At 41.4% G+C, this 24,163-nt stretch overlaps 1 protein-coding gene across 2 annotated transcripts in view; it reads left to right on the top strand.

Moving 5' to 3' along the window:
* The first annotated feature begins 9,621 nt into the window (after positions 1-9,621).
* Positions 9,622-24,163, top strand: part of daam1a (dishevelled associated activator of morphogenesis 1a) — a 178,348-nt gene continuing 163,806 nt past the window's right edge. For both annotated transcript variants that reach the window (XM_067991525.1, XM_067991524.1), the window contains exon 1: positions 9,622-9,744. The gene's annotated coding sequence lies outside the window, so the exon portion shown is untranslated. The remainder of the gene's footprint in view (positions 9,745-24,163) is intronic.

Here is a 24,163-nt window from a genome sequence, read left to right as displayed (position 1 = left end):
TCAGAAAAGCACTCCAACTGCACCATTGTGATATCTTTTTCATAAAAATGTACTTCTATAATTATTACTGGTTTAGTGACATTTTCACTGGGACTTGAAATATTCACCTAAATCTATTTATCTTTTTTTGTAATGCTTCCATGTACCTAGAGGTCTTGTATCTAGCACACATCTATAGCATATGGGGAAATTGTAGGTCACATCAAAACATCACACTTCCAGAGTGTTTGTTACACTTACAAAGTCTAAATGAGCAAAAAATATCCTGGGCAAATGATTTATAAAAAAGCAACAATTACAACAAATCACCATTAGTGGAACAATGCTGAATGCCTAAATTATGATTAAATAGGTAGGAAAGTGGCCAATGGAGCAGCAAAAAATAACTAAGCAAGCAGGAAAAGGTGAATCAATAAAATCATTCATAATATTTTTTGGAAGTGCTTTCAGCCACCATTTTTCTTTGACGGAAACCCAAGGCTACTCAATTGCCAACCACTCTCATTTCAAATCACCAGTCAGCTTTTTTGGCCTTTGTCCACTTGACTAGCTGCATGGCTGAAAAACTCACTTGGGAGCATATTAAAGTGCCCCTTAAAGCATCTTCCCTCTTCTGCACATGCATTATGTTTGAGCACATGCGCAGAAGAGGGAAGCTGCAATACCTTATGGGCATGTTTATCACTCCCTGGGGCCTGATGGGAACAAGGATTGGAAACATTGCAAGGTCTGCTTATCTCTAGAGTAACAGCGGCCCTTCACTTCAACTAACAGATTGTAATAGGAGGCAATTAAGTGGGTAGTGCAGCAGGCCTGGCAAGACGTAATTTAACTGACACTGCCAATTATTAGATTTCACTGTTACTTCATCTTCCTTCCTGTTTTCAGAGTAAATTCGATGTCTATATACATTAAATTATTTGGTCGCAATGCGCACCGCATTTAATTTACAAGACCAATTTCAAACTGTTCTTACGCTCGGTTTGTGTGCTAGAATATAGTGCTACAATGTATAAAACTGCAGCAGCTTAATTCAGGCCACCTCTTGTATACTTTCCACTGCAATATCTGTAAATTTTGTTTTCAACAATGCTGTTTCCACTACTGAAGGCTGCTGGATCACCAAAAATAAAAATCGTGCAATCAAGAAGAGAAAAAAAGTCAGTAATTTTTGCATATGGCTTAATGGATAAATGATAGATCAGGAGCCATGGCTTTAATGTCTCTTGATTACACCCAGAGAACTACAGTCACGTACATTGGATTGGTGTCTTTTAATTACAGCAGGTCACCAATATGTAACAAAACAAAATCCTTATAAAATGCAGATTAGATTTTAGAATTAATGATGATTATTTGCCTTTGATTTCTAAAATGTATAAATAATGGTGATATGTCCCTTTGATATTCAGATGAACTAAAATGCTGGCATTAATACTGAAATGTATTAAATCCTAATGGAATCAGCATAGAAAGTAAAAGTGACAGTTTTATTTTAAAGATGAAGCTTGATGAATGTAGCCCTTAGATTCAGTAAAATGTAACACAGTATATAAATGCTGCCGGGTTATTTGATTCCAAAATTGAAACCAAAGATTAACTTAATGGTTATGGAATATTGTTTGTTCAATGGCATTTTTTTAACACAATGCAGCACATTTTATTTTGCGTATTTATTTGTTTCACCTCAGACATACCCATTTTGGATTGCATTGAGTTTTCTAATTTAACTATTTCAGTCCTGTAGCATTGCTCATGGATTGAAAGAATGGGACTATACAACCACACAAGTGTGGAATATGGTGAAGATATATGATTAGGCTGAATTTCAACAGGACAAAAAAACATAAATTTATATGGAAAAGAGAAAGCACACCAAAAGAGCAATAAAAGCTGGCAATGAAAGAAAATCACAATAAACTTCAACATGCTGAAAATGCATCCACCCCCAGGTCCTCGGTCCTCCTGGGAAATAAATTTTGCACCATAAGACCTCAATTCCCCCTTCATAAATTTCTAAACTCACTACTGCAAAAATTAAACTTTTCACATACTTCTGGTCTTTCCCTATTATAGAATTGATGGACTATTGAGTATAATTGCCTCTTAAGTGATAACAAGTTCCTGTCCTGCCGCATTCCTGGGCCAGGAATTTCCTTGGTGTTGCTTCCGCTCTGCTTCCGTAACTGCCAGAAGTCCAGTGGAATCCCCATTTGAGCGTATAAAGGGCTGTACTTTTGGAAAAGTTACGGTTGCAGAGTGGGAGCAACTCCAAGGAAACTCCCTCCCCTGTTGTAACTATTTTGTTTTGTATGTCATACCTAAAGCTGTTGGGTTTCAGTTTTCACAGAAAAACAACCTGAATTGCAGAATGTGATCCCAAAACACCAATAAAAATCCTGAAGCCCATTGTAATAAAAAGAAATTTAACTTATTCAGTCACCAGCCAGAGTACTTAAAGTAATTAATATTAGTAAAGAAAAAGTACCGGAGAAATTAATGGGATTAAAAGCCGACAAATCCCCTGGACCTGATGGCCCTTAGAAAATCAGAAAATAATTAGGCAGAGTCAACATGGTTTTATGAAAGGGAAATTGTGTTTGACAAATCTATTAGAGTTTTTTGAGGATATAATTAGCAGGGTAGATAAAGGGGATGTCGAAACTTAACACTATACCAATGCACTAACACCCAGACCAGTATTACAAAGGGAAAAGTTTTACTTTAATTGACTTGTATACAAGGGAAGAGAAGTAACTGTTCATGCATTTCTACATTAATGTGGTCAAGTATCTCTTTATGCATTTCTACAGGGAACCAGTGGATGTAGTATGTTTGGATTTTCAAAAGGCATTTGATAAGGTGCCACACAAAAGACTGTTACACAAGATAAGGGCTCATGGGGTTGGGGGTAATATATTAGCATGGACAGAGGATTGGTTAACGGATAGAAACCAGCGAGTAGGAATAAACAGGTCATTTTTAGGTTGGCAGGCTGTAACTAGTGGGGTGCCGCAAAGACCATTGCCTGGGCCTCAGCTATTTACAATCTATATTAATGACTTGGATGAAGGGACTGAGTGTAGTGCATCTAAGTTTGCTGACGGTACAAAGCTAGGAGGGAAAGTAAGCTGTGAGGAGGACACAAAGTCTGCAAAGGGATATAAACAGGTTATGCAAGTGGGCAAGAAGATGGCAGATGGAGTATAATGTGGGGAAATGTGAGGTTATTCACTTTGTTAGGAAGAATAGAAAAACAGAATATTTTTTAAATGGTGAGAAACTATTAAATGTTGGTGTTCAGAGAGACTTGAGTTTCCTTGTACACGAAGCACAGAAAGTTAACATGCAGATACATCAAGCAATTAGGAAGACAAATGGTATGTCGGTCTTTATTGCAAGGGGATTGGAGTACAACAGTAAGGAAGTCTTGCTGCAATTGTACAGGGCTTTGGTGAGGCCATACCTGGAGTATTGTGTCTCCTTACCTAAGGAAGGATATACTTGCTTTAGAGCCGGTGCAACGAAGGTTCACTAGATTAATTCCTGGGATGAGAGGGTTTTCCTATGAGGAGAGATTGAATACAATGGGCCTATATACTCTGGAGTTTAGAAGAATGAGAGGTGATCTCATTGAAACATATAAGATTCTGAGAGGGCTTGACAGGGTACATGAAGAGAGACTGTTTCCCCGGCTGGAGAGTCTAGAACTAGGGGGCATAGTCTCAGGATAAGGGGTCGGACATTTAGGACTGAGATGAGGAGAAATTTCTTCACTTAGAGGGTTGTTAATCTTTGGAATTCTCTACCCCAGAGGGCAGTGGATGCTCAGTCGTTGAGTATATTCAAGGATGAGAGCGATAGATTTTTGGACTTTAAGGGAATTAAGGGATATGGGGCTCGGGCGGGAAAGTGGAGTTGAGGTTGAAGATCAGTCATAGTCTTATTGAATGGTGGAGCAGGCTCGAGGGGCCGTATGGCCTATCCTGCTCCTATTTCTCATGTTCTTATTACCTTGAAGCAGTGATCTTGGTCATAAGCTTTTATTCAGAGCCAGTTTTCAGTTATACATTGTTTGAATTGTTAGCTTTTTTTGAGATTGTGTAAGCTTTTCTAAGCATTGCAGGTTGCCACACTTTTGTTACATTCTCATAGCTGATATATCTCTGGCTTCCCTTGGCAGCTCAGGACCTTCCTTCAACCTTTTTTTCAGTTGTGTGCATGCACAAGTTCTTTGCTTTTCAGTAATGGGTTTTCTGGTGTTTGCCTACTATTGCTAGCCCAACTCCCATTTTTTGGAGATTCCATGATGTTCTAATGACCCGCTCAGCCCACAAAGTTCATCTTGTACTTTGGAGTAACAAAAATCTGAAAGATTGTTCTAATGGAACTGAGAAGATAGTAATGGTAAGAGTAATATAGTCAACTGAAATTTGATGAACTTCCCTCCTGCATACTTTCATTTTCAGATGCTGGATATAAATGTTAATGTTGCTCCCTTTTGTGCAAAATCAGCAAAAGCCAAGAGTAAGCACTTAGATCTTATGTTCTCTTAGTGGAAAATGTATTCACCCTGCAAGTTGTCAGGTGCATTGGCTGACACTGTATTTTCAGCTATAGCTGTGAAAGAAAGTTTCCCTATGTACTCATTCAATTTGTTCTTATCCTCCCCACAGCCATTTTAAGACCTGTAGTTGAATGAATTCTATAATCTTCATCTGTTATTGTTAAGTCAATTATAGTAAACCTGTTGATTTAACAGAAGATAATACGATCCACTTCAGTGTGTGTCTGAAAACCACAAAGCATTGTTTGTTGCACAATATGCATTTTTACGAACAGGGACCTAGAAATTCGATCACACTGCGCCCATTTTTCGGGTGCTAAATGGGTGCATAAGCCTCCACTATCTTATGAGCTGGGGAAGTGTGCTGCCCGCCATATTGGATTGGGCTTTTCTGTAGGCATCCAGGGTGCACACCAGAACTATGGAAAACACTACATAACTTATTCAAATTAGGGTCCTGCGCTTGTAGGAGAACACTTTTCCGATTCTGGTATGCCCCAGCACCTGACTCGTTATGTGCTAAACTCGCCCAGCAACTAGTGGTGCTCACTGGAAGCATGGACCCTTCACCAGCGCTATTTAAAGAGATCATGCATTACTTACAGGTTAGTTGCTGGTTTGTCATTTCAGGTTGCTGGTTAATTTCTGAGTGTTTTTTGGTCTGTTTTCGGATTCTGGAAAGCTAATTTTGACTGCTGAAAATAAAGTTTTGTTGGTGTTGCATTGTTGTTAGCTGCCTTTTAAATAGTTTGACTGCAATCATGGGTGGTCTGGTAGGGTTGCCTTCGCAGCTGGAGGAGAGGGAGCAGCAAGGAAGTCAGCAGAGAGCAGAAGCAGCTGCCACAAGATGGAGTGGAGGGTGCTGCGCAGGAGGCCATACCCTAAAGCGAATATTCAGGGAACACTTCTCCTACATTAACTTAACTAAGGAGCAATGTATGAGGTACCTTTGCTTCACAAAGCAGGCTGTCACCGAGCTATTATCTGCTCCAGCCACAACTCAAACCTCACACCAGGGCACAGACAGCACTGCCTATGGCTGTCAAGGTCACTGTGGTCCTTAACTTTTATGCCACGGGTTCCTTTAAGACTGCAACAGGTGACATCAGCGACATATCACAGTTCGCAATCCACCACTGTATCAGGGAGGTCAACAAAGCTCTCTACACAAGGACAATTACATCGCGATCCCCATGGAAAGAACAAAGCAGGATGAGAGCTTTGCCCGCATGGCAGGCTTCCTCATAGAGCAAGGTGCCACAGACTGCACCCACATTGCCTTGCATGCTCCCCATCACCATCTTGGCAACGTTATCAATTGAAAGGGAATCTACTCTCTTAACGTACAGCTGGTTTGCGACCATAGGCAAAGCATCATGCAGGTCTGTGCCCACTATCTTCACAGCAATTATGACTCATCCTGCGACAGTCCTCTGTGCCACCTTTATTCCAGCCAGGCCATCAAGTTACAGGCTGGCTACTGGGCAACAAGGGCTATCCCCTCCCGACATGGCTCATACCCCCTGTCAGGAACCCGGGCACAGCTGCAGAGCTGACATACATCGAGAGCCATTCCTCTACAAGAACCTTGATCAAACAAACAATCCACGTGCTCAAGCAACACTTCCACTGCCTGTGCCATTCCAGAGGAAGTTTGCAGTACACCCCTGAGCACGTATCCAGATTTGTGATCATCTGCTGCATGCTGCATAACATTGCAATAATGAGGGACCATCCCTTATCACCACCTGGGCAACAAGAAGTGCAGCAGGAGGAGGAGGAGCATGAAGCCGGCAGTCAGCACTCCCACCTGAAGCAGACGGCAGCTTAATGCATATATATGAATGAAATTTCCAATGTGCATCTAGGACCCAGATGTCATTTTGATCTCCACTGATGGTGCTATCGCCAGTTCCTCAACCCACCCCGCCCCACAAACCTTGGGCAGTACTAGTTGGGAGACGGCCATTTCCAGCGATATTGAAAGAGATGCTCAGCTGCTGTCAGGTTAAATGCTGGAAAGATTTAAGAGACATTTTGCTTCTATTACATTGTGCTTTTCCCCTACTTAGAAAATTTCAATGTGCTTGTAGTGACTGTAGAATGTTCTCAAATCTCAAGGGGCTTCTGGCAATTCCTTTTTTTAATCAAAGGGGTCCTTCTAGCAATTCCACTCTGGCTAGAGGAAGAGAAGAAAGCTCAAGTGGAAAGAGGACACAGAGAGTGGTGCAGCTGCAGGGAGAGTAAATAGGAGGCATGCTCACAGAAATCCTTACCCTCCCAACAGAATGTATAGGCCTAGGATAACATACCTGCACTTCACTGAGGAGCAGTGCATAAACAGGCTGTGCTTCTCTTGGGAGGCTGTCACAGAGTTGCGCCTCTTCCTGCAACAAGACCTACAACCAACTATGGCAGATAGTAGAGCAATGCCTGTTGCAGTCAAGGTCACTGCACTGCTCAACTTCTTTGCATGCAGCTCCTTCGAGGCTCTCACAGGGGATATCAGCACCATCAGTCAGTCTGTAGTTCATGCTTGCATCAGCTAGAGACAACACTTTCATCACGTTCCCCACGAACTTCTGGTACAGTAGGATAGGACTCTAGCATCCTTGGAAAGTCAGCCACACAATTAAAGTTGATAGCCTTTTTATTCACCTGTGTGTGGGCTATGCCAAATTGCATGAACTGTGCTGCCCTGCAAAACGGGCATTGGTCACTTGCCAAATAAAAGAACTGGCTGATGTTACAAACGTCTCCTTTTGCTTCCTGGAAGGAGCCAATTGCATAAATGTTTAGGCAACAGTAATCTTCTCATCATGGTTAGAACAGTCCGTAATGTAGAGATTTTAAAAATTCATTCTTAGAATGTGGGTGTCTCAGGCAATTATTGTCCATTCCTATTGATACAACTGAGTGACTTGCTAGGCTACTTCAGAGGGCACATAAGAGTTAATCATGTTGGTGTAGGACTGGAGTCACAAATGGGCCAGACCGGGTAAGGATGGCAGGCTTCCTTACCTAAAGAAAATTAGTGAATCATTTGGGTATTTATGACAATCTGACAACTTCATGGTCACTTTTTTAGCCATGTGCTACTCCACAAATGTTGATCTGTGATTCAAACATTGAGGCAGGATCATTTGTATTTAAGTGATTTGGCTGCAGGTTGATTAAGTGCATAGATGTTGCATTTGATGTCTTTGTGCCACAATATCGATATCTCAGATTATGCATAATATATTATCTAGACACTAATCTTCCTGGGGCTGAGATTTCTATTACGGTCCAGTTTCCATTTCTTTGTAGAAATAGAGTTCTGTGGTGTTCTCAAGCCAACAATACAATGTTGTTGCATTTTAATTTATTGGAGAAATGTTGTAAAACCAGTAAGTAAAACAGAAGCAATTGCTCAATGTGATTCTGGAAAATTACTTTTGCAAACATTCTTTGAGTATGGAGGGTATGTTACTATATTTGTTGATTGTATTTTGATCTGTTTTGGGAATTCTGGAGTAAATTTACCAGGTTTGTATAAATACTGCTTTATTCTACTGGTTTATGTTACTTGAAAAATAACTGGAAAGGTAAAAGCTTTTTAATTAAATTGAAAAACATGAACCATGTAGTTTGTAAACTAATAAACAGAGAAACAAACCATTTAAACCTGAAATTTACACAAAACGTTATGCCAAAAAGTGCTTAAAAACAAAGGATAAGTGTACAATTCTAATCAGTTTTGTGAAAACATGTTTTCAATTACTGTTACAAATTCTAATTTTCACAATATGTTACATGTGCATAACCTATTATCATACACGGGCGTTTTAACACCTTTGAATCTGACAAAATTTATCATTTACCAGACGGATATAACATTAATCACGATCTAAATTAAAAAGCAGAAAACGATGAGTCCTGAGGATCGATCTTGCAAATCAGTTGTGGTCATCGGTTTCGAATTCCACTATTTAGCTTTTAAAACAAATCTAAACAAGTAGAAAAAATGATAAAATCAGACAAATGTCAGTGATTTATTTAATATCGTATCATCATTGGTCGCATTGTCACGCTGCCAATGCCCAGTTTGCAAAAAAAAATTACAAAGCATTTTTAAAAGCTAATTTAAACATGCTGTTGGTATAAACAACGGCGGATTCCTGAGATATATTACACTCATGTGGAAGATCTGTATCTTCGATCTTTGACACACGTGTAATAAGAGCCATATGGCTCCTCGTGTCCTCTTGTGTTGCCCCTGCCTAGAGTTGTTCATGAGCGAAAATTTCTACCTGACTGTACCCAAATAGACCCTTGTCCGACGGCCATGAACATAATCATATTGTGATTTAAGCAGACTTCAGAACAGTTCGCTTAAAAAGATCTGGTCATATTGACGAATTTGCAATGCACATCCTTTGTTAACAAACAAAAATACTGACTTGACCTTAGCAATAGCTAACTTTAAATGTTAATATGACGGTTCAAACCATAAACGACGATCCATTTATTGACATAAAACAATGAATGTTCAAGGTACAGATAAGGCGCGACGCCAGGCGCGATCACAGCACAAGAATTTTAAAACATACCACTGAATTACCGGACTAGTTTTTTGTTAACAATGAATCAATTGCCGTTTGAACCGAAGTTTCCGTGTGAAACTCCAGCATACACTGCACGTTGAGCAGGCGGTGAGTGCGACCCTGTCGATCTGCTTCACCAGGTGTGACGCGCGCGGACCTCGAACCGCCCGGGTTCAACAAACAAAGTAACCGCACGTGAGCGACATTGTAACCAGTGCAAGAACGGAGCCGAGCCGCGCACACAGCCAATGGAGGCAGGGCTACCATCCCGAGCCAGCCCCTTATCTACACCCAATACCAACCGCCTTTGCAATTAAGTAGGCGTTCCCATTGCGCCGCTTACCCTGGGAATTGTAGTTCTATTTGATTGGCTGTCGCTGTCTGTCAAACCCGAGCCGGGAAATGAACTACAACTCCCACCGTGCAATGCGTTTACAAATCATGCGCACTAAACCCGCTGCTGTCTTCTATGGGGTAGAACAGGATGATGTCACCTGCAGTGAGAGGAAATTGTTAAACTGAATCCTTTTGTAAAGAAGAAAGAGGGGAAAAAAATATGGACGTTGCTGCACGGTTGGGTGGAATTTGTTGGTAAGGAATTCTTTGTTATTTCTCCAGTTGTGATGACATTTGCGGCTGGCTCTTTATTGTGTTGGCCGATTCATCCGGGAAAAGTAGGTGGAAAATGAACGAAGCGTTCAGGTTACTGCACGAGCATGGGTGGGACTGCACGGGGTTCCGTGCTTGAGAGGTATTGTCAGGCGAGCCTGCATTCCCTGTAACAAAAGGAAACACCGTGAGTTAGAAGGGGTGTCTTCAGTCAGGATATGCCGCCTGCACGTTTTCTGCCTTTCACCGATGAGGAGGTTTTTAACTGAGTGCCCAAACCCCCCAGATTTGCAGCTGTTACTTTCATGCCTGGAAACGAGTTTGGTTTTGTGCAGAGTGTCCGCGAGCCGGGACTGCGCTCGGAGACAGCGAAGAATGTGTTAATTATCGGGCTGATTTTCTTCTGATTCATGGAATTAAAACGCCAAGCCCACATGTCAGAAATCATTAATCTTTCCCCGTTCCATCCTGCGCTTCGTCTTTTGTTTGTCAGCCTTGTGGATGCTTTTGTTAAGGTGAGGTTAAAGACGGGGGCTTTTCTTGTTTTGTGATGTTTGCGAATTGGGTTAGATAAGAGAACGATGATATAAAACGAGTGGTCATTTATTTGTAGTGAATGTTTCAAAGAATCCGACGTGCTGCTGGTACATCAGAGTGCTGTTTAAATATCCCCGATTAGGGAGACTTAGAGGTCGGGACTGTAATTTGATTAAGGTAGATATAACAATCACCTGTAAAGGGATTCCGTGCTTCTGTTCACAGTAGCCTACCTACACCATTCCTTATGTGTGGTGTCTAATGGCAATGGTATGCTCAAAACAGCTGGTCGATGGGAGGGTTTGCTTTGTGGTTACAGTGTGGGTTCTTCCCTGGAATCATAATACGGATGGACTCATAATTTTAATTTCGTCAGACTTGCACGTAATAATATTGAGGAACCCGAGAGTCGGGAAAACACTCGCTCACAATCTACCTCCACTAGAAATGTATGTACATATCCATCTATAGCCACTTTTATCATGCTATCTGGGGGAGATATTGGGGCGAGGACAGAAGTTACACGGCCAAATGTGACTGGGAGGCTGGCGTGTGCTCCTACACGGCGTGAGGGAGTTTGGCGAGGATTGGTGCGGCATGTAAATGGAAAGAGGACATTGCGGTCAGATGTGTTTGGATTATGTGATAGAATGATAATTTTGGGTGTGTCCGGTTTGTGCATGAGGTCACTGGAGGAATAGGGTTATAATAGGATCAGTAGGCATAGCTTCGCAAATAAAAAGGTAAGAACGTGCTACAAAATATAGGTGGACATTGACTCTCTCCCTTCCCAACTATATAAGTCTGTTCAGATGACTAGGATTGAGGTGGAGACAAACTAGGAACAGGATGCAATTTTACAAGTAGGGCGTGGGCGTAGCTTTTCTGTCTACATGGACAGATGTTTTGGGTGAAGGTTGTTTACCTTCGTACGAGGAGCAATGTCAGATTAGTCAATACTGAATAACACACTTGTTTGAATATACAAAGCAGATGTCATCTGTTTTAAAGCAATCCGGGCTTTTTTAAACAAGTGATGACAACATAATTAATGCAATGTTGGGGTTACCAGATAAGGCATTTTGAGATTTTAATCTTTATAATATTGATTCAGAACTTTGGAGTACAATTTTATTTTCAAAACTGCTTTAGAAAGCTTGCTGTGATTTTTTTTTTTTGTTTAAGGGCAAGTGCGATATTTCAAAGTACCCCAGCATCCTAAATGTTGAATATGTATAGGTACTTATCTTTTGTAACATTTAAGATGATGAGACAAATCAGTTTTGGCTAAACCTATCTTTCAGAAATGTACAGATTCTGCCCTAAATTGCTTGGGCTCTGCTCTCTCAGATTGTAAATGTCATACCAACCTCTTTAATTGGATTACAGCCTGCATTTGCCCCACATGTTTCTATAACCTATTGTTTAAGGATGCAACTGTATTTTTATCATTATGAAACATACAATGTGAACATGATTGTGGTGTAATGTGGGACAAAAGGTTATTTCAGTTGATTGGAATGTTTCACCTCCAGATATAACATAACTAATATTACAATTTTCAGAAGGAATATGACTGGTTTACAATATGTACTGCTTAATGTTTGACAACTTATTTTCAGAAGTAATGGTAAAGATGTCAGTTGGGGATACTTCTATAGAATTCCTAGAAGCGTGGCATGTAGATATAAAGAGCTGCATCAAATGTTATATTTGAGGGTATAAAACCCTATCTCAGGCTAGTTCATAGTTATATATTGTCACTGTAAAATGTTGCTATACTTCAGTGCTTTGCAAATCAGTTAAGTATCCTTCAGCAAAAGAATTGCTGAAGAAAATGTTATAAAATGCTGAGGGAAAAGGAACTAAGGCCATAAAAAGAGTAATTTAATTAATCTGAATGATTATAGGTCATTCTGGTATAAATTTATTTTTCATCTTCCTCAGGGAAGTAAAAGTCACATTCAAAAAAAATTCCAGCAGCAAGTTACACTATGCTGATTTCAAGTTTATGGGACCGTAAATCTGGCTGGGAGTAGTTGTACCCTCGTTGCAATTAGACCAGCAAGCAGATGCCAAATTCCAACATTTAAGAAGGTCTGTGAAAAATATGAGGAATGGGAACATAAGGACTATTTAAACAGAAGTATAAGTTTCTTTTTGTTTTTAAACAGTAAGGATGTGTGATTGATTCAATTGGTAAGGTTGCAGCATTTTTCTTGAATATAGGAATAGGTGTTTCACAGCTGTGGCAAGTAATGACTACACATTAGTCATGACTGGATAGGATGGTATTGCAGAACTGTGTGTGATGTTTCACAGAAGTAGTTTATCTGCGTTTGGTGCAAAGCATAAATGTTGCTATAAATTGCACTTGTTGAGAGCAACGCAAATAATGTGAAGTATTAAGGACACATCTTTCTCTTGGAAATACTGATTATCAGTAGTCTTTCCATCGATGATTTTACTTTATCGGAGGTTATATTTTGTTCTCTTTTTTTCCATTTTGAACCTTGGCTCCTGGTTTGGTTTGATTTGTTCTAAATAGCCTAGTTTTTGCAATGAACGACCTAAGCAGTTTTTCAGTGTTTTTGTTCATGTCTACAAACTACAGTAATACCAAGACAATAGCTGAATTGGAGTTATGCACATATATATTTGAACTTGAGACATACAGGTACAGTCATTTCATTGCTAAATTGTACTCTTCAAATGTATGAGATGTTTTTGTTCTACAGTACATTGTGTGTCATTTACTATCCTTAAATACTACTACTTAAAAAAAAAAGTATTTTTAAGCACAGAAATGTGACTCTGGTTTGCTTCCATGAAGACTAGGACTGAAGATCTATAGTTTAATTATTTGAAAATCAGAACTTCTCCCAAGTTGCACCTTTTAAAATGTTTTTTGGGGGGAGTGAGGGCATAGTGAGTTGATATTTTGCTGGCTGGCATGAACCACAGGTGTATTGCTGCAACCAGTATGTGGTAATGAAACACTTGGACAGCGCTCCACTATGCAGTATCACCAGTTTTGCAACCTGTGATCATTGCTGTTCCCGATCTCAATCATTCATTTTTCACATACTTTCTCGTGGAGATCACAAAAGCAATGAAGCCTGCAAACAACAGCCAGTATGTTGTCCTGGTAAGGGAATGTTGCAAGGAGGGGAGAAAACAAAATTAGAATGGAGCAAGTTAAAATAGCATATTTTCTCATACTATGGTAGCAATGCATTGCTGGTTAAGGATGCAGTTATGCTACCACTGGTGCTTGAATGCAAAACTGTTCTTTGGGTGTGCATCAATACAAATTGAGTAGTATAACCAGGAGATTATCAAGTGCACTGTGCAATGAGATGCAGGATACCTCCAGGAGGGCATTTTAATCCTCGATCAGGAGGCATTTAGTGGAGTTCCAGGGTTGCTGGCTGCCGATAAATTTCAGGTACACTAAGGATTTTGTTAAGTATAGTGCAGGTCTCGGTAAGAATTTTTTTTAAATTGCAAAGAAAATCACTATCAAACTCCAGAAATCTGTTATGCCAATATTAGATGACTTCTGGCTGTGCTGCGCTTAAATTTTGGGGCATAAGTCTATGCCAGCGCATTACAACATAAATCCACGAAACCCGCGTGAGCCGGTCTTTTGCAGGGGGTGGAGCTACGTTAATGAGTGGCAATAGGCTTCTGCGGACGTATCTCGGAAGCGGCGCAAACGATCAAGGAAATTCGAGTTTACTGATGTTTGAGTAAAACCAGCATAAATCAGTTACGCTTGAATTTCTTTGGAAAAAAAAGCGCTGCACCATTCTTATGCCATTGTTATGCTGAAAAGTTTGAGGAAATTGAGTCAATATTTCAATAGAGCTCTTCAGAATTGAGAACTGAAAATAAGCATTTTAGTTCACTCAAAAAAAAAATTACTCCGATCATTGAGAGGAAGTTAACAGATTTTGTTTTGATTATCTAACAATCTTCTGATTTTCTTTTAATGTAAAGATTGCCTTGGTGAGGCAGTGAAAAGACATTTTAAGAAGAAAATCCAAAAGAACCAGAGAGGCCCACCATGGAAAAAGACAAAGGTGGAGAAAATTGGAAAAATATCACAAAGAACTGCCCCTGTAATATCGGCCATATTAATTTATCTACTCTTTTTGCTCCACTCTACCTCTCTCTGAACTTGTAATACTTCCTTCTAACAACAACAACAACTTGAATTCATATTGTTTCTTTAACGTAGTAAAACATCCCAAGGTACTTCACAGGAGTGTTATCGAACAAAATCTGACACCCAGCCACATGAGATATTAGGACAGGCTTGGTCAAATAGGTAGGTTTTAAGGAGTGTGTTACAGGAGGAGAGAGTGGTAGAGAGGCTTAGTGAGGGAATTCAAGAGCTTAGGACTTAGGCAGCAGAAGGCACGGTCACCAATGATGGAGCGATGAAAATCGGAGATGTGCAAGAGGCAATAATTGGAAGAGCATAGAGATCTCGGAGGGTTGTAGGGCTGGAGGAGGTTAGAGGTAGTGAGGGCTGAGGCCATGGAGGGATGGACAGGGAGCCAGCGTAGGTCAACGTGCACAGGGGCGATGGGTGAAGGGGACTTGGTGCGAGTTAGGATACCCTAACATTAATACCTGGCTGATGCCAAACATCACGTTCCTAACTTTCAACTGGTCTGCCCATATGTGACTCCAGTCCCACACAAATGTAGTTGACTCTGCTCTCACTTAGTCCTTCTTAGGGCAACAATGGATGGGCAATAAATGCCAACCATGACTGCAGCACCCACACCCCAAGAATAGATTTAAAAAAAAAAGCTCAGAACTCCTCCCCCTCCACTGCTGTTTCATTGATGGTTGTGTTGGTACTGTTTCCTGCACTTGCTCTGATCGTGAAAATTTCATTAGTTATGTTTCCAATTTTGACTCATCCCTCATCTTCATGTGGTCCTTTTCTTGACTCTTCCCTTCCTGGATGTACTTGGCTCTGGCTCTGACTGTCTCGCTAATTTTGGGTTTCCATAGCCATCTATTACTAGCCCCCTGACTCCCACTACCACCTAGAGTATGCTTCTTCCCATTCCACTTCCTGTAAAGATTCCCTCCTATTCTGTCAATTTCTCTGTTTGGACATAGGCTTTAATAACTTCAGTACTTAGCTATACCCCCCACCCCATCTCATTTCTTTACAGTAGGCAGTGATGGGGATGAACTTGTTCGCATCAAGGGGAAGTAGAGGTAGGTTGACAATCCAGTGTCGATCTTTTGTCAGAACACAGCTCTTGGGTGGGGAGGGTTTATCCATCCTTGCTGTTAGCCTGTTGTTTCACCTTGTGGGGTTGACATACTTACTGTGTGCTTCCAATATTCCTATTTTTTATTTTAGATTTGCATCTACAGGTTTTCTATCCCAATTTCCCCTCTCTCACCCTTTTGCCTTGGGTGGGCCTCTCACCATCTTAGCTATTGATATCTTTTGGTCCTTTTGTAAATGTCTCTTCTCTGCTTCACTCATGATCTTTTATATCATTGAATAATCTCTTGCCTTTCCTTTTAAGCAAGTTGCATATCATTCAACCCATTAACTGCCTCTGAGAATGTAATTTGATATGCCCCTTTTTCCATTTCTACAACGCTTATTTATCTTTTTAGTTCTGTAGATTTCTACATGTAATGCTAACTTGCCTTCTCTACGGATGCTGACTGACCTGTGTATTTCCTGAATTTTCTGTTTCTGTTCTTGTTTTTGTAAACTGAGGCATAACCACACATGACACCACTAGAGCAAAAAGTCCATTTGTGATTAATTATTTAGTGCATAAAAGATGCAACAAAAGACTGGCTGTCACTTTTAGAAATGGAACGTTGATCATGGTTCGTAGAAAAGTCAGTTGTTGAGTGATCCCTTTTTAATAGTGAGAATCCACTGTTTGGATGAATTATAAAGTACCATATGGGGAGGAACAATGAGTAATATTTCATGTCCATAATTTACTAGATATTGTTTTATTTTGTGATGATGTAAAGATTTTTAGAAAGATGTAATTGCATTTTAACTGCAGAAACCATTCTGGATTGAATTCTTGGATCCCCTTTGGAAAGTTGGATGAACTGGAATAACTTCCAAAATTTAATGCAAACATTTGTTGTAAACTTATTTAGATCCAATGTTATTAGTTTGGAAATTACAACGCTGCTTTGAAATACTTGACGCAGTAATTTTTATTGGGAAAGCACACATTTAAGTTCTGTTGGCGTTACGTTGAAAGACAATGGAATTGAATAATTTTATTGTATTGCTGATATTGTTCAGTATTCTTTTTGCTTTGTGACCTTTGAGTATCTTTTGTATTAGTTTGGTGCAGGAATGATAGTTCAGTGAAAGAGCATGGTGTGATTTGTCAGCTAAACGCACTGCATATAATAGTAATAAAATGGAAGCAGGATGATATCAATTAAAAGTGAAATTAGTTTTGCTCTTTAGTATGCACAATGTTTCTTAGTGGTATGAATTAAGTGGTGGAATATTTCAAAGTGTATTTCCCTGTACAAAGAATTTTTTGTAGTAATAATGAGGATGAATAGATTTGCTAATGGGAAGCAGTGGGATGTGGAAAATAATCAGTGACAGGAAGGATATAATCCATGGGTTTGAAGGGCAAACATGTTGCACGCTTCCTGACAGCACCAGGGGTGTAATTGTATGACCATTTAGGTGTTGCTGCACTGTGGATCTGGTTTTCAGTGACACCAAAGTGACTGTGTAATTTGAGTCGGGTCCTAATCTGACTCTGAGATGTTTCTCCTAGTTCGGGCTTGATACAGTGTGCAGTGCGATGCCAAGATTGGTTTATAAAATGCTTAGGGGATCTGTTGGATCTCCATAAGACCATAAGAGATAGGAGCAGGAGTTGGCCATTCGGCCCCTCGAGCCTGCTCCACCATTTAATGAGATCATAGCGGATCTGATTTTTACCTCAACTCCACTTTCCTGCCCTTTCCCCATATCCTTTGACTCCCTTGATGATCAAAAATTTGTCTAACTCCGCCTTGAATGTATTCAATGACTCAGCCGCCACAGCTTTTTGGGGTAAAGAATTCCATAGATTCATGATCCTCTGGGAGAAGAAATTCCTCCTCATTTCCATCTTAAACGGGCGACCCCTTATTCTGAGTATATGCCCCCTAGTTTTAAATTTCCCCCATGAAGGGTAACATCCTCTCAGCATCTACCCTATCGAGTCCTCTCAGAATCTTGTATGTTTCAATAAGATCTCTTCTCATTCTTCTGAACTCCAATGAGTATAGACCCAACTTGTTCAATCTTTCCTCATAAGACAACCCTTCCATACCCGGAATCAACCTAATGAACCTTCTCTGAACTGCCTCCAATGCAAGTATGTCCTTCCTTAAATAAGGGCACCAGAACTGTACACAGTACTCCAGGTGTGGTCTCACCAGCACCCTGTACAGTTGTAGCATGACTTCCCTGCTTTTATACTCCATCCCCCTAGAAATAAAGGCCAATATTCTGTTTGCCTTCCGGATTACCTGCTGCACCTGTATGTTGACTTTTTGTGTTTCATGTACGAGGACACCCAGAACCCTCTACTGCAGCATTTTGTAGTATTTCTCCATTCAAATATTATTTTGTTTTTTTATTTTTCCTCCCAAAGTGGATGACTTCACATTTTCCCACATTATATTCCATCTGCCAAATTTTTGCCCATTCGCTTAACCTGTCAATATCCCTTTGCAGACACTTTGTGTCCTCATCGCAGCTTGCCTTTTCACCTATCTTTGTATCATCAGCAAATTTGGCCACAAGACACTCTGTTCCTTCATCCAAGTCATTGATATATGTTGTAAATAGTTGAGGCCCCAGCACTGATCCCTGCGGCACCCCACTAGTTACAGATTGCCATTTTGAAAATGACCCTTTTATCCCGACTCTCTGTTTTCTGTTTGTTAGTCAATCCTCTATCCATGCCAGTATATTATCCCCAACACCATGAGCTCTTGTGCAGTAATCTTTCACGTGGCACCTTATCGAATGCCTTTTAGAAAACTCCTGGCACTTTCCAAACAAAAGTAGATTTTTTTTTTTGACAAAGCCAGATCCCTTGCCTGCACACTCAAAACATGAAGAATTCAATGGCTGGGAGTGGAGCTGTGCACGTGCAGAGTCCTTGACTGACAGCGAAAGCGTGATTCACCGTCATGCTATGTAACAGGGCTTGCCTGTGAAGCTCATGGTCTCAGGCCAGTAGTGTAGTAAGATTACGTAAGTGAATTACTCTCCATGTGCTGTGTGCTACATTAATTAGCAATTTACTATTGTGTTGGTAAAAGACATGACCCAAAGTTAGTACTTCCCTATATTATGGACACTTTTTTTTCGTCTTTACTTTAGCAGTACTCTTGGTAAATTGTCGTCTTGGGATCCAGCAGAAATGTGCAAAGTATGTTAATGATCTGTGCTGGTTCCAGTTAAAGTGAAGTATGAAGGTCCTATTACTCAGATGATTGGTGCAGTTCTGCATCATCAATATTTTCAATTTCCAAGTGGACTCTTCGATGATGATCTAGTTATTTTTGTCAAATCCCCGAAGAGGGATTTTAAGTTTGAGGTGTTGGGGAACCGGGAGCTACTGTAGCTCAACACGTATGGGATGATGGATGAGCGGGACTTGGTGCATGATAGGATTCTAGCGGGAGAGTTTTGGATTAGCTGGAGTTTGTGGAGCAATGTGAAGCCGGCAAAGAGAATGTTGGAGTAATCGAGTTTGGAATTGACAAAGACCTGTATAAAGGTTTCAGCGGCATGGGGCGGAAATGTTTGATGTTAAGAGATAATAATACATGGTCTTTGTGACGGAGAGGATATGTGGTCATAAACTCATCTCACGGTTGAACAGGATGCTGGAATTGTGAACCTTCTGGTTCAGCCTGCGACAGTGGCCTGGGAGGGGGAATGGAGTCAGTGGCAAAAGAGTGGAGTTTGTGGTGAGGGGCTGAAAACTAGGCATTGTCTTCCCAATATTTAACTGGAAGAAGTTAAGACTCATCCAAGACTCTGTTGGATAAGCACAAAGGCAGTACAGGGATTGAGTGAAGTGGTGGAGAGGTAGAGCTGGGTACCGTCACTATACAATGATGCTGACCCCATATCTTTAGATGTTGTTGACAAGGGGCAGCATGTAGATAAAGGGGAGGAGGGGGCCAGGATTGATCCCACCCTCACAATGTGATCTCTGGAAAGAACGCTCTGGCCATGTTTGGATAGGTAAGGATGGAACCAACTGAGGGTAGTCCCATAGAGTAGGATAGAGGAAAGGCGTTGGAGGAGGATTGTATGGACAAATGTGTCGAATTCTGCAGAGCAGACTAGGGATTTTGTGTCACAGTCACGGAGAATTTTGTTCATGACTTGGTTAGCGTTATGGTGTACATCTGTCCTATGACAATCTGGCTGTTTTTCACATCTGTTCCAACATACTACATGATTATCCTGTGAGCTATTACAAATATTCCATGAATGCCCCAAGACCAAAGTCTTGGGTCATAAGTCAAGTCGAGTTTTAACTCTGATGTTGAAGTATTCTGTTAGCAATGCAAGACCGGCACCTGTGTTTTTGACTGTTAATTTCCATTTTGTGTTAAAGCATCACATGGACATTTTCTTTTCCTTGGAAGGAGGCAGAGCCAAATGTAACAGCGCAGACACATATCGCTGCTCTGGGTTGTTGCTAGGTCTGAAATGGACCTGTGTAAATGCATTTCTTGTAACGTTTTTACATTGATGCTGAGCTCAAGTGGAGACGTGTTATCACTGAGTGTCTCCTACCAACATACTGCTGGTGATCTTAACTGGTTTTAAATTGTACAAGAATTGTCAGTGCTACCTTTTGTTGAAATGTAGGTGTTACATAACCAGCTGAAAGTCAAATGTAAAACTGTGTTAGGGTGCACTAAGATAATTTGGTGGAGGACCTGTTTTTAGCTGGTCTAGGCTGCTGGCTTTGGAAACTGGCACCTTTTAGTTGTTTTAACATATGCAAGACCCATGCTGATGCCAAAGGTTCCCAAAGTGCAGGTTTTATGCTGCTTACTGATAAGCTGAATGTAGAACTGCTGGGACTTGTAAAGATCAGCAGCCAGGAAAGACCCATTAAGTAGCGGCACTAAAGTGATGCCCACTAATGTAAAAGTAGCTTTACTTTCGGATTGCAGCCAGCTGCACAAGATCCATGCTTTGGTGACTAATGGCATGTGTGAGGGTCTTGAATGATGTAAAAGCATTCAACACCCTCTGTTTGTTGGAGGAAGCAGCCCTGCATTTTCCACACCTCCAAAGGTTGTCCCTGTGATTTAAGAAATCAGGGTAGTGGCACTGAATTTACCTATTCTGTTGACAGCAGAGCACTTTCAATGCAGAAACTCTTGATTATGGTACCCAGTAGATGCTTATCAGCTTATAGGGCTACTTTTATGATTGAAACAGATTTACAAGATAACAAAGTACTGCCATTATTGTAATGGTACAAGTAGCTTGACCATAGTATGCTTGTTTGTCCAACACTTAATTCTGACAAATAACACTGAAACTCTTTGTTTTTGCAGTTTATATGTGATTTAATATTATCAAAATCTTGCTTCCTTGTAGAATTAGCAGGACTTGAATAAAATCCACAGTGGGCACTTCTCATTTATTATGGCAGGAGACATTAATGCAGAAAATTTAGAAAAAACACAAGACATTGGGCCAAGTCTTCCTGGAAAAATAACGGTGAGTTCACGACACATGCCGTTATTAATGCGGAAATCGGCCAGCAAGTTCAGGGGATGAAGAGCTAGACCGTGAGTTGTGAATCTCCAGAACTTGCTGGTCAATTTACAACGCTCCGCCATTTTCCTCATACAAATGGCATCTTGCCCTTAGTCTCCCTGTTATTTTTAAGAACTTATTGGATTTCCACACTAATTGCCATTAAAATCGCCGCAGAAAGTTAGGGCTCATAATTAACAGCGTAAGTGCCCTTTTAATGACGTGATTGTTAATGCAATGCCGATCAATCTCTCCGGCCCAGAAAGGAATCAGTTTAAACTGTTGAGTCTCATGTAGTAAACTCTTTGAGATTTGAAATTTAAAAATGATTTCTTACTTCTTCTGCCCCTCTTTTCTCTCAATCCAATCTTTCTTTCCCTCTTTAATTCTCTTTCCGTACCTGACTTGACTCTAATTCACCTTCCTTTTCCGTCGTTCCTCTTTCTCAATCCTTAAATCTCGCTGGTTAAGGAGATAGCGTGTTAGTCCTGTTCACTATGGTGCCAGATGCCCCATTGCCCTTGCTGTGTCATATCAGCTCACACTTCCACACAGAGCGAATTATATTCAAGCTGAAGGGTGCTGGAAAATGTCTAACACTGCAAGATGGCCTGGTGCAGCAAGATTTGGCCCATTAAACTTGCATCAAAAATATGCAGCATCTTTTAAAGCAACTTAGCACAATGTCACTAATTGATATTCTAGCCCTATTTAGTTTTTACTCAGACAGCATAAGGAGCAAAGAAAAGCTACCATATTTTGTTTATGTAGTGTGTACTACATTCCTATATTGAGGTCTATTTAAGTCTGTCAAGGAGAAGTTCTTTGTAAACAGGTGTTTTCTTTATTTGGAGCTGATTAATGGAACCAGAGCCAGGGGCAGCATTGGAGCCCTGTGCAATTGGGTGGGTTGCACAGTGAGCAGGTCTGTGATTTCTGATGAGCAGCACCAGCTACGTGGCTTTGGATGGTCGAGCCACCTAGCAACTCTTCGCCTCTGCCGACGGACATGCCTACGAGGAAGAGCTGCCACCAGTCCGTGTATAAAATGTAAATGTAATGCATTCCAGGCAGGACATGCTGCTCACATCCTGGCAGTACGCTGGAGGGATGTAGGGGCTGAGTTCAGTGCACGGCTCTCCTGCCTCTCTCTTCGCCACTCATTGTAATTTACAATCAGTAACATGGAGTATGATGTGTTTTCTGAAAATGTGAGGAGAGTTAATTGTAGGAAGCAGCCTCCAAGCTTCTGGGGAATTTTCCTTTCTCCATCCCCTTGTGTCCCTCCCCTCCCTACCTTTGTTTCCATATTGTAAACAATTTTACAACACCAAGTTATAGTCCAACGATTTTATTTTTAATCCCACAAGCTTTCGGGGGCTTTCCCCTTCCTCAGGCGGTGTGGAAATGACAATTTCGAATCCTTCGCATTTTAAGATCACATAACAATGCCTGGTGATTACTGCCCGTTGCCAAGGCAATCACAGTGAGCAGACAGAAAGGTGTCATCTAAAAGGCCACTGAATATATAACCCCCCAAAAAAAAAGAGAGAGAGAGAGAAGGAAGACAGTCAATGACCCGTTATATTAAAAACAGATAACATTTGTTCGCTGGTGGGGTTACGTGTAGTGTGACATGAACCCAAGATCCCGGTTGAGGCCGTCCTCATGGGTGCGGCGGAACTTGGCTATTAATTTCTGCTCGACGATTTTGCGTTGTCGTGTGTCTTGAAGGCCGCCTTGGAGTATGCTTACCCGAAGGTCGGTGGCTGAATGTCCATGACTGCTGAAGTGTTCCCCCGACAGGGAGAGAACCCTCCTGTTTGGCGATTGTTGCGCGGTGTCCGTTCATCCGTTGTCGCAGCGTCTGCATGGTCTCGCCAATGTACCATGCTCTGGGGCATCCTTTCCTGCAACGTATGAGGTAGACAATGTTGGCCGAGTCACAGGAGTATGAACCGTGCACCTGGTGGGTGGTGTCCTCTCGTGTGATGGTGGTATCTGTGTCGATGATCTGGCATGTCTTGCAGAGGTTACCGTGGCAGGGTTGTGTGGTGTCGTGGACGCTGTTCTCTTGAAGGCTGGGTAATTTGCTGCGAACGATGGTTTGTTTGAGGTTGGGTGGCTGTTTAAAGGCGAGTAGTGGAGGTGTGGGGATGGCCATAGCGAGGTGTTTGTCATCATTGATGACATGTTGAAGGCTGCGGAGAACATGGCGTAGTTTCTCTGCTCCGGGGAAGTACTGGACGACGAAGGGTACTCTGTTGGTTGCGTCCCGTGTTAGTCTTCTGAGGAGGTCTACGCGATTTTTCGCTGTGGCCCGTCGGAACTGTCGATCGATGAGTCGAGCATCATATCCCGTTCTTACTAGGGCGTCTTTCAGCGTCTGTAGGTGTCCATCGCGTTCCTCCTCGTCTGAGCAGACCCTGTGTATTCGCAGGGCCTGTCCATAGGGGATGGCCTCTTTGACGTGGTTAGGGTGGAAGCTGGAAAAGTGGAGCATTGTGAGATTGTCCGTGGGCTTGCGGTAGAGTGAGGTGCTGAGGTGCCTGTCTTTGATGGAGATTCGTGTGTCCAAGAAAGAAACTGATTCTGAGGAGTAGTCCATGGTGGGATGGAACTTGTTGATGTTATCGTGTAGTCTCTTTAGTGATTCCTCACCGTGGGTCCATAGAAAGAAAATGTCGTCGATGTATCTGGTGTATAGTGTTGGTTGGAGGTCCTGTGCAGTGAAGAAGTCCTGCTCGAACTTGTGCATGAAAATGTTGGCGTATTGGGGTGCGAATTTGGTCCCCATGGCTGTTCCGTGTGTTTGGGTAAAGAACTGGTTATTGAAGGTGAAGACATTGTGATCCAGGATGAAGCGGATGAGTTGTCGGATGGCGTCTGGAGATTGGCTGTTGTTGGTGTTGAGCATTGATGCTGTCGCAGCGATGCCGTCATCGTGGGGGATACTGGTGTATAGTGCCGAGACGTCCATCGTGGTGAGAAGTGTTCCTGGTTCAACAGGTCCGTGGGTACTGAGTTTTT

This window comes from Heptranchias perlo, chromosome 10 (genome assembly GCF_035084215.1).
Source record: "Heptranchias perlo isolate sHepPer1 chromosome 10, sHepPer1.hap1, whole genome shotgun sequence".
Classification (NCBI taxonomy): Eukaryota; Metazoa; Chordata; class Chondrichthyes; order Hexanchiformes; family Hexanchidae; genus Heptranchias; species Heptranchias perlo.
The sequence above is the reverse complement of the archived record's forward strand: the minus strand, read 5'-3'. Positions and strand labels throughout refer to the sequence as shown.